This window comes from Notamacropus eugenii, chromosome 1, assembly GCF_028372415.1.
Source record: "Notamacropus eugenii isolate mMacEug1 chromosome 1, mMacEug1.pri_v2, whole genome shotgun sequence".
Taxonomy (NCBI): Eukaryota; Metazoa; Chordata; class Mammalia; order Diprotodontia; family Macropodidae; genus Notamacropus; species Notamacropus eugenii.
In genome coordinates this window covers 290,285,329-290,294,460 of record NC_092872.1, presented here as the reverse complement: position 1 = coordinate 290,294,460, position 9,132 = coordinate 290,285,329, and the positions used below count along the sequence as shown (strand labels likewise).

Below are 9,132 nucleotides of genomic sequence, written 5' to 3'. Positions count from 1 at the left end.
CACCTTCTACTAACCCAAAACATATGGTGATTTCTCCCAGTTATTCTCACTGCTTCAGATCCTGTGGACAATGTCTCTTCACAGTCCTCTTTGTGATCTGGAGAAGAACCAGATCATCACCCTGGCAAACTTAAGAGGCTTTGTTATTCAGAGAAGACAGGACACTGAAATACAGAAGTGAGAGTTATCATGGTTGATCAAATTGATAAATTCCAACCTCCTTCCTCCAAGGCGATGGGGTGGGAAACGTCTCTGCTATTTTAAAGGTTTCAAACTTTTTATTAAAAAGTTTGCAATAATTTATTATTTTACAAATGAATAGAAATTCTCAGATATATCATATGAATCACAATACAAAAATATGTGTAAAATTTTGTAGTTGATCAACATCCATTCCTCTTTTAGACTTGCAAATTACAGTCATAGCGCTAAACAAACAATTATATATGTAGAATGGGGTTATTAAGATATTACCCAAGAAAATCCAAGTAAGTCATGGTATATTTATCATGAGAAAACAAGATCTATAACTCAGATTTTGCGTAAATGTACAATAAAGCTTTTTTTAAAAAGGTAGTCAATAAACCCATAATTTAATACATGTGTTCACACTATGATTTCCTGAGTTCAAACTAAATCCCCCATATATGGGCTGAAGCATATGATAATTCTTAAGGTTTCTATGATGATGATAATTGTGTTTGCTTTTAAACTGCCAGAGAGAGAAAGAGAGAGAGAGAGACACACACACACACACAGACAGAAAAACAGAGAGACAGAGACAGAGACAGAGAGACAGAGAGAGAGAGATATCCTCAGGCAGATTCCTAACTACCAGGATCCCTGCTGATGAGCTGTGTAAGGCACTCAGGGGCCATACTGAAGGCTATGGATATTACTAGAGGGGGTCCTTTAAATCCTAGCCACAGGCCTTCACCAGCTTGACCCTTAGAGCACAGATATGAAATACTCAGCTATCAGCAAATGATGCTGCAATTTAAGGGAGTTTTAGTTTAGACAAACTCAGAAAGACACATGTTTTTGTGTTCTCAACACAGCATGGGGATAGTGATCATAATGAATGTGCAGTTCATATTTCTTAATGAAACATTTCTTGTGACTTTAGCATCTTTTCAGGAACTCTGTTAAGAAGAAATGCATTTGCAAGGGTTTCCCAAGTTTCCAAAGAAAGCACTTAATATATTAGTAATTAATTTAGATGTGTGAGTATGTAGTGGGGAGGGGGAGAGAAATGTCAATCCAGTTACTCCTGCCTTTGAATATTACATAAAAACTAAGATATGGGAAACGCACCCTGATTTGGAAACACTTAGATTTTGGAGTTACTCCTGGAATGACAGGGCTCAAAAAACAAAAGGTCCATGAAGAATCTGTATTTAGCCTAAAATCCTTCCCCCCTCCAAATCTCATGCTTGGAGGATAAGATGAAAAGGAAGTGCATGTACCCATGAGTAAGCATGAGGACTCATAAAAATGAATACAATGAAATTAACATAACAGACAACAGAAGAGGCTGGATGTGACACACCAGGTGGGTCTTCAAAGAGATCCAGAGTGGCCACTTATCAACCTTTGGTTGGGGGGCGCTATTCTCTGAAAACATTCAGCCAGCCTTTTTTTTCTTTTCTATATACATACCTTTTTACATATAAACACTGACATTTTTTGTAAGTATCAAGACTTATTTACATGCTTCTCTTTCCTATACAGGTAACTTTTTTATTTTTTAGAAAAGCTATGCTTATGGGGTGGAGTTTATGGGACAGGAGAAAGGAGTATTTTAGACATATCTACAACATGCAAAATCATGGTCCAGGTAAAGAAAAATGAAATGTACTTCAGCTCACTTCAAACATGTCTTGACACTGGTTGGCACAGCAAACGCTCTCATACAGACCCACCCACTGGGGGCCAGCAAATAGCAGCACTGAAGCACCTGGGCTCCCCCAGAAGAATCCTAGGGGAGTCTGGTGGGCATTGGATTTAAGGCCTATTTAGAAATGCCTGCATAGTACATTCCACTGAATTTCCATCCAAGAGTTCCAGAAAGGCTCAGCTTCAAGGGGAAGAGCATTCACTGTAGCTCTAAACAAAACCAATGTGAGAGGCTGATGTAGTGACTGGAATCCAACCTACTGGGACATTAAGAATTCAACAATATTTTAAGCTTGAAATATGAAACTAAGACATCAAGAGCACTTATGAAAGTGCTCGCAGGAGGGAGCAGTTTGTCATGGGGGGATAAATTGGTTGTTGAATGGTAACAAAAAAGTGTGGGCCCTTATCATCTGTGGACTTGTTAATAGTCCATTTCCCCAGAAAATATCCTGTATCCACCTTAGTCCTCAGTGCAGGTAGGGGTCAGTCAATTCTCCTCTGATGTAAACCCTGGAAAATTCCAATCCTATCCAATTCATGGGGATTTTCACATCATAAGCAGAAAACTGTCTCTAATACTGATACATTCCACATCAAACACTTTCAGGCACCTCAGTCTTCTCCTCCCTTCACTACTCCCCAATTTAAAACTCACTTATTCATGCAGTTTGCCTTTCTTTCCTAGTCCATTCAAAAGTCTAAATGATCTGCACTCTATTGCATGCTAAATACCAAATGTTCCAACTGCCACATGATTTTTTTTAAAGTTTAACATCCATGTGCTGTCTTCTGGCTTAGATCCCACACACAGAAACCATAGTGGGACCTACATTGTCAAATCGATGAAGGATGTAAGTATGGAACAGGAGCCATCTCCAACATGTGATGTTTCCTCCAAGTTGGGTGGGGTGGGGGGCAGCAGAAATCCCCAGGAGACAGATTGTGACAGCTGGCTTGGAATGGAAGCCACATCAGCAAGGAGGGACTGCACCAATGTGGCTTGGTTCTGAAAAAGAGTTGAAGCAAACAGTATTGGTTTTAGTGAAAAATGCTTTTAGTATAAAATGTAAATTGCTAGATGCTTATCAGGATGGGAAGAGATTTGTGAAAATGCCTAGACGGCTTGTGTTCTCATACACATTCCTCATTATTCAATAATGAACATTAGTGCTCAATCTTTCCAGTAATATTTGCTCTGAAGGTCTTGAAGAAAGTCAGGGTGAAAATGAGCCCGATGGTGCAGTGATCAAAATTGATTAGCATTATATACTCATCTGGGTTGTCCAAGTCTATTGAGGCAGGCAACAGAAGAGTCCTTTTGGGTCTATCAGCGAGTCAATCAACCAAGAATATATTAAGTGCTTACTGGGTGTCAGATTCTATGCTGGGAATTAAAAAAATAATGTTCAAAACAAGACAGTTCCTATCCTCAAAGAGTGTCCATTCTAAAGAGGGGAACAGTAACTCTCTAGGTACATTAGACAGATCTAGCTTAGAAAGGGGACAATTAGAGCATGAAGAACTCACTGCTTTTCAGTATCTACTCCAGGACTTTGCCCAAAACAGCCATTAGTAAATGAAGGCAATGCTTCTTGGATGGAATTCCACACAGAAGTTCTGGCACTGTTTGCCATTGGCCACCATTAGCCTGGTATCAGAGGGCTATAAAACTCAAAGGGATATGGGAGGTAAAATGGAAGCCCCAAGTGCCTCAAAGGGGAAAGGGCACATTTTGATTTGGGAAGGGATCTATGATTTCATTAGTATATGGAACCAATGCAAGACAGCATTGCATAGTCTTATTAGTGAGTTGTCTGGAGTAGCAAAAAGTGAAAGGACTTGCCAAGGATCACACAACCACTGTGTGTCAGAGGAGAGTCTACAACCAGATCATTTTGGCCCTGCAACCAGCTCTTTGACCACTCTGTCAATCCACTTGGCCATGACTTCCTGGCTTATAACATACACTTACCAAATGTTGGTTGAATGACTGGTCTAGTCCAAGTCATACCTGACCAATACCACACTCTGGGTAAGTGGCTATCCATTGTGTTTTGAAACAGTTTTCCTTCTCCAGTGTTCTCTTCTACTAATCATCCCCCCCCCCCCCCAAGGATATCCCTAAGAAGCGGTGCTGAGACTAAAGAGGGGAGGGAGATGCTGAGCTTCTGTCTAGGAAGGAAAACACTCCCCTGGGCTACCCAGAAAGACTTAAAAAGGCAAAGTGACCAAGAAACAGCTGCCATTACCCTGAGACATCCATAAATCTTTCAAGGGAAGGTAGGAACCACTAAAGGATTACAAAATATACAGGACAAAAAAGAAACAAGAAAACCCACCACCAAGATCATACTGATTGTCTAGCATGCTTGCTTCCTTCTCCTTTTACTTTTGAAAGGGCAAACAGCTGTTTTGTGACTAAAAAGGGAAAATCTACCATACTAGATAGATAACTAAATCTGGAGACATGAAGACCTGAGTTCAGATCTTGTATCTGAAACTTGAACATTATAGAACAAAACATATAGTTTTCCTGAGCCTCAGTGTCATTATTTGCAAGATGGGAGCTAATGCTTGCTGTAGCTACTTCCCAGGGTGAGTGGGAGTACCAAATCGATGATGTCTTCCAGGCTACAGAAATGCCAGGCATCACCATCCATTGGAAACTGGTTCTCATTTTTCTTAGTATCCTTAGGAAAAATACTGGTGGGAAAAAACAAAAGTGCCATCACTAGTCCTCCCCCTACCCTTTATCTTCTCCCTTCTCCAAAATGACCAGGACTTATGCTGGGCCCCTAGGAAGGACATCTTTGAGGGTGGAATGGGCATATGGTGGAGGCCTAATGTGAGGTGAGCCAAGGTGATGGAAGCTCATTCACCATCTCCAGGAACTCAAGTTTCTATTACTTCATGTAGCATTGTCAGTGGTTGTCCTCAGCACACAGCAGTACTCAAATTACTCATTACAATGTACAAGGTGGCATTCTGCTGCAGACTGCCAGCATGTTCCATGTCCATGCCCTTCCATCTGAACTGGAGTCCTCTCTCACTGATGTTCATTAAGCTAAGCTTTCTCTAGGGCCGGGCTAAATGAGGGGGTCCAATCTCAGGGCCCATTGCTGACATGAACTTGGGCTATATGGCTAGGACTGGGTGTTGAAGGAATGTGTGAAACCTCTAGCATAGTACATTGTGTAAATTCATGCAGAGGTTGGGCAGCAGAGACAAAATGTAGATTGAGTCACCAACACACATACCCCATTGTTTCCTACACCAAGACCATGAATATTTAGCAAACAACATTCTGAATTATGTCAAACTAGATCCTGACATCTGTATTGATAGTACAAATTTAGGTGAGAGACATCCACTATTTGAAGTTATGGACTTAATGGCAAAGGAGAAGGCTTCCTGTTCATGGTCTGAGAAGGCACCTGTGGATGAAAGCAAAACCTCCTCTTCTAGACACCAGGGTTCCAAAGTGCTCTTGAAGAGCGTGCTAAAGGGAAACAGCAGAGGCATGGATAGAAAGAACCCTAAACTTGGGATCTAAGGACTTCATCTTTAAGTCCTGTCTCTTCTAAATCATCCAAGGAACCTTTGCTGAGTCATACTAACTTTTCTGGGGCTTAGTTTCCTCATTGATAAAATGAGGCGCTTAGACTAGATAGTTTCCAAGGGCCCTTCCAAGTCTCAAATTCTATGGACCCAAGACACATGACCCTACCCAGATGGTAATAAGTAGCTTTCTATGAAAAGCCCCTCTTAAGAAAAGTAGAACAAAACCAAAAGAAAATGTGGGGAAAGAGGAGGGCAAGATGGAGGTACTCTAGTAAGGAGTGAAATAGTACAATGGCCATCATAGTAATCTGGTCATCCCTTAAATCCATTTCCATAGTTCACTGGACTAAGAAAAAAAGTTTCTCATAGGCTATCACTAGACTAGAGTTTCCTCAGAAATCCCTGGGAAATCCTCAAGTTTCTTCTGGGGCACTGATAGAAAGCATATCATTGGATTGCATCCCTTCCTCTAGTTGAACCATATTCCAAAGATCCCTCCTCTTTTCATGAATGTATAATGTATACATGTTCAGTTGGCAAATGCTCACTGAGTATTGCTGTGTGCTGAGGACAACCATGGACAATACTACATGAGGTGATAGAAAATTGAGTTTCAGTCCTAGTATGCATTATGTGTATGTATAATGATAATGAAGTTGATGCACATATTGCCAGAGCTAGCTCAGTGTTTGGAAGACTCTGAAAGAAACTGTGGGAGAAAAGAGGAATTAGATTGGTTGGTTGTCATCCTTTATTCTTGAAGAGGACCAAAATGACATCACCATGATAAAGTGAAGTTTCAGTGTATATGACTGTGGTTGATCAGACAGACTAATATGAGCTCAGAATGCTCTACCACAGATTGGACACAGATAGTCCATGTGAAAATTTGGGGTGGTTACTCCAAATTTGAGCATCCTACATATCCTTTGTGCTGTTTCAATTCTGCTTTGCTCATAGAGCATAGCACCTTTTCTGATGTGGGCATGCCATGTTGAATGGCCCTATGCCAGTGTCTCCCATGTTGCACAATCAAATCCAAAGTTCTTGAGAGAGACTTTGAAAGTGTCCTTGTATCACTTCTTCTGACCACCATGTGATCACCTGTCCCATGCAAGTTCTCCATAAAATAGTCTTTTTGGCAAGCATACATTTTGTATTCAAACAACGTGGCCAGCCTATTGGAGTTGTGCTCTCTGAAGCATAGTTTGAATGCTTGGAAGTTTAGTTTGAGCAAGGACCTCAGTGTCTGGTACCTTATCCTGCCAGGTGATCTTCAAAATCTTCTTAAGACAGTTCAAATGGAAGCGATTCAGTTTCCTGGCATGGCACTGGTAGGCTGTCCATGTTTCACAGGCATACAACAATGAGGTCAGCATAACAACTCTGTAGACCTTCAGTTTGGTAGTCAGTCTCATACTTCTCTCTCAAACTTTTCTTCAGAGCTTCCCAAACACTGAGCTAGCTCTGGCAATGCATGCATCAACCTCATTGTCAATGTGTACATCCCTGGAAAGTACGCTATCAAGGTAAATGAACTTATCCACAGCATTCAAAACTTCTCCATTTGCTGTAATCGATGGCTCCATGTATGGATGGTGTGGTGGTGGCTGATGGAGCACCTACGTTTTCTGGGTGTTAATCATTAAGCCAAAATTAGCACAGGCAACAGAAAATTGATGCATACTTTGTTGCATCTCAGCTTTAGAGGCTGCATTGAATGCACAATCACCTGCAAAATCTCTTAAGGGCAGCTAGGTGGCACAGTGGATAGAACACCAGCCCTGGAGTCAGGAGAACCTGAGTTCAAATTTGACCTCAGACATTTACTAGCTGTGTGACCTTGGGCAAGTCACTTAACCCTGATTGTCTCTCTATACCAAAAAAAAAGGTAAATAAAAATTTAATATTAGACTTACTACCAAACTGAAGGCCTACAGAGCCATGGTGTTGACCTCATTGTTGTATGCCTGTGAAACCTGAATGGTCTGCTAGCGCCATGCCAGGAAATTGAATTGCTTCCATTTGAGCTGTCTTAGGAATATTGTGAGGATCATCTGGGAGGATAAGATACCAGGCAGTGAAGTCCTTTCTTGAACTAAACTGCCACGCATTCAGACTCCACTGCAGAGAGTGCAACTCTGATGGGCTGATCATGTTGTTCAAATGCAAAGTGTACACTTGCCAAAAAGACTATTTTATGGAGAACTCACACAGAGTAAGTAATTACAAGGTGGTCAAAAGAAGCGATACAAGGATACTCTCAATCTTAAGATTTTGAAATTGATTGTGTGACACAGGAGACATTGGCACAGGACCTCTCAGCAGGGGATGCCCTCATCAGAGGAGGTGCTGTACTCTATGAGCAAAGTAGAACTGAAACAGCTCAAAGGAAATGTATGATGCACAAATTAAGATAATCCACCCTAAATGTTTACATGTATTATTTGTGCCTGACCTGTGGTAGAACATTCAGATCTTGTATTGGTCTAATCAGCCACAGCTGGACACACTGCAACCTTTCTCTAGCAAAGCAATGTCATTTTGGTCCTCTTTGAGAAGGAAGGTAATAACTTGGTCCTGGATCAATCTTTGAGAGTAGTAAAAGTTCATTGAGTGTTTAAGAATTTAAACCCTGGTGAAGATATCACAAAAATACTGGTTTTTTCCAGGTCGATTCTGTAATGCAACATATTTTTCATCTCTATGGACTGAAGCTTCTCATGTGGATTTTATTGCAGACATTAGTAAGAGTCACCAAAGACCTTACCTGTGGGCATTCACAACTCACACTACCCATCAAGAGAAAAGAAATTCTTCCCTCAGAATTACAGGGCATTAAATAGCACAGCACTTGTCAGGAAGGCTGTGTGGGTCCTGACTCTTATTAAAAGCTTAATAATTTGGGGGTGGCTGATGCTCATCCTTCTTGATGATGGACTATTTGGGGCCATCAAAAGAACCTCTGGCTACAAGAAATCTTCCATTTTATTTCCACCAAAACCATATGTGAGCTTAACATCTACACTACTTTCCTTTTTAGAAAAGTCATTGTAGAGCCAAGATGGTGAATTAAGGGTAGCTAGCCATATGAACTCTAGCAATAGTCCCTTCCAAACAATTTTAAATGATGCCTCAAATAAAAAAATTGGAGTTGCAGAGCCAACAAAATGTTGAGATGAGACAATTTTCTGGCCTAAGAAAACTTAAGAGTTCAGCAGAGGTCTGTAGCTCTGAGGTGGAGGCCTGTCTTGAGACCATACACATGGCAGTGGCAACAGTAGCCATGGCAGTAGCAGTAGATTTGGGACCTCTCAGCCAAAAGACATTAAGTGGTTGGACAACTAGTCAGAAAGAGATTATCAGGAATCCTTTGTTGAAAATGGGGACGGCTAGTGTTGACTGTCAACTCTAATGCCTATATGCAGTTCTTAGTCACAGTTCCAGAGAGGAGAGAAGTACTGGTGGTCATTCAGAAAGCAGCAGAAGCCCTAGTCACAATTCTGAGGCAAAGAGAGCACTTGCTTTATAGCTGTAGTGGACCAAATGCTTTTCTTGGATAAAGACTAAAGTAAAGACCAGGAGAACAGTGACCATACCTCTCCTCAAATCACACCACCTTGGATGGACCAAAACCCAGAACTAGCTCAGAAAACAGCAGCACAAATAAAG

At 41.1% G+C, this 9,132-nt stretch overlaps 1 protein-coding gene across 2 annotated transcripts in view; it reads right to left on the bottom strand.

Moving 5' to 3' along the window:
* Positions 1-258: 258 nt before the first annotated feature.
* Positions 259-9,132, bottom strand: part of JAKMIP3 (Janus kinase and microtubule interacting protein 3) — a 136,021-nt gene continuing 127,147 nt past the window's right edge. For both annotated transcript variants that reach the window (XM_072629108.1, XM_072629109.1), the window contains exon 23: positions 259-2,905. The gene's annotated coding sequence lies outside the window, so the exon portion shown is untranslated. The remainder of the gene's footprint in view (positions 2,906-9,132) is intronic.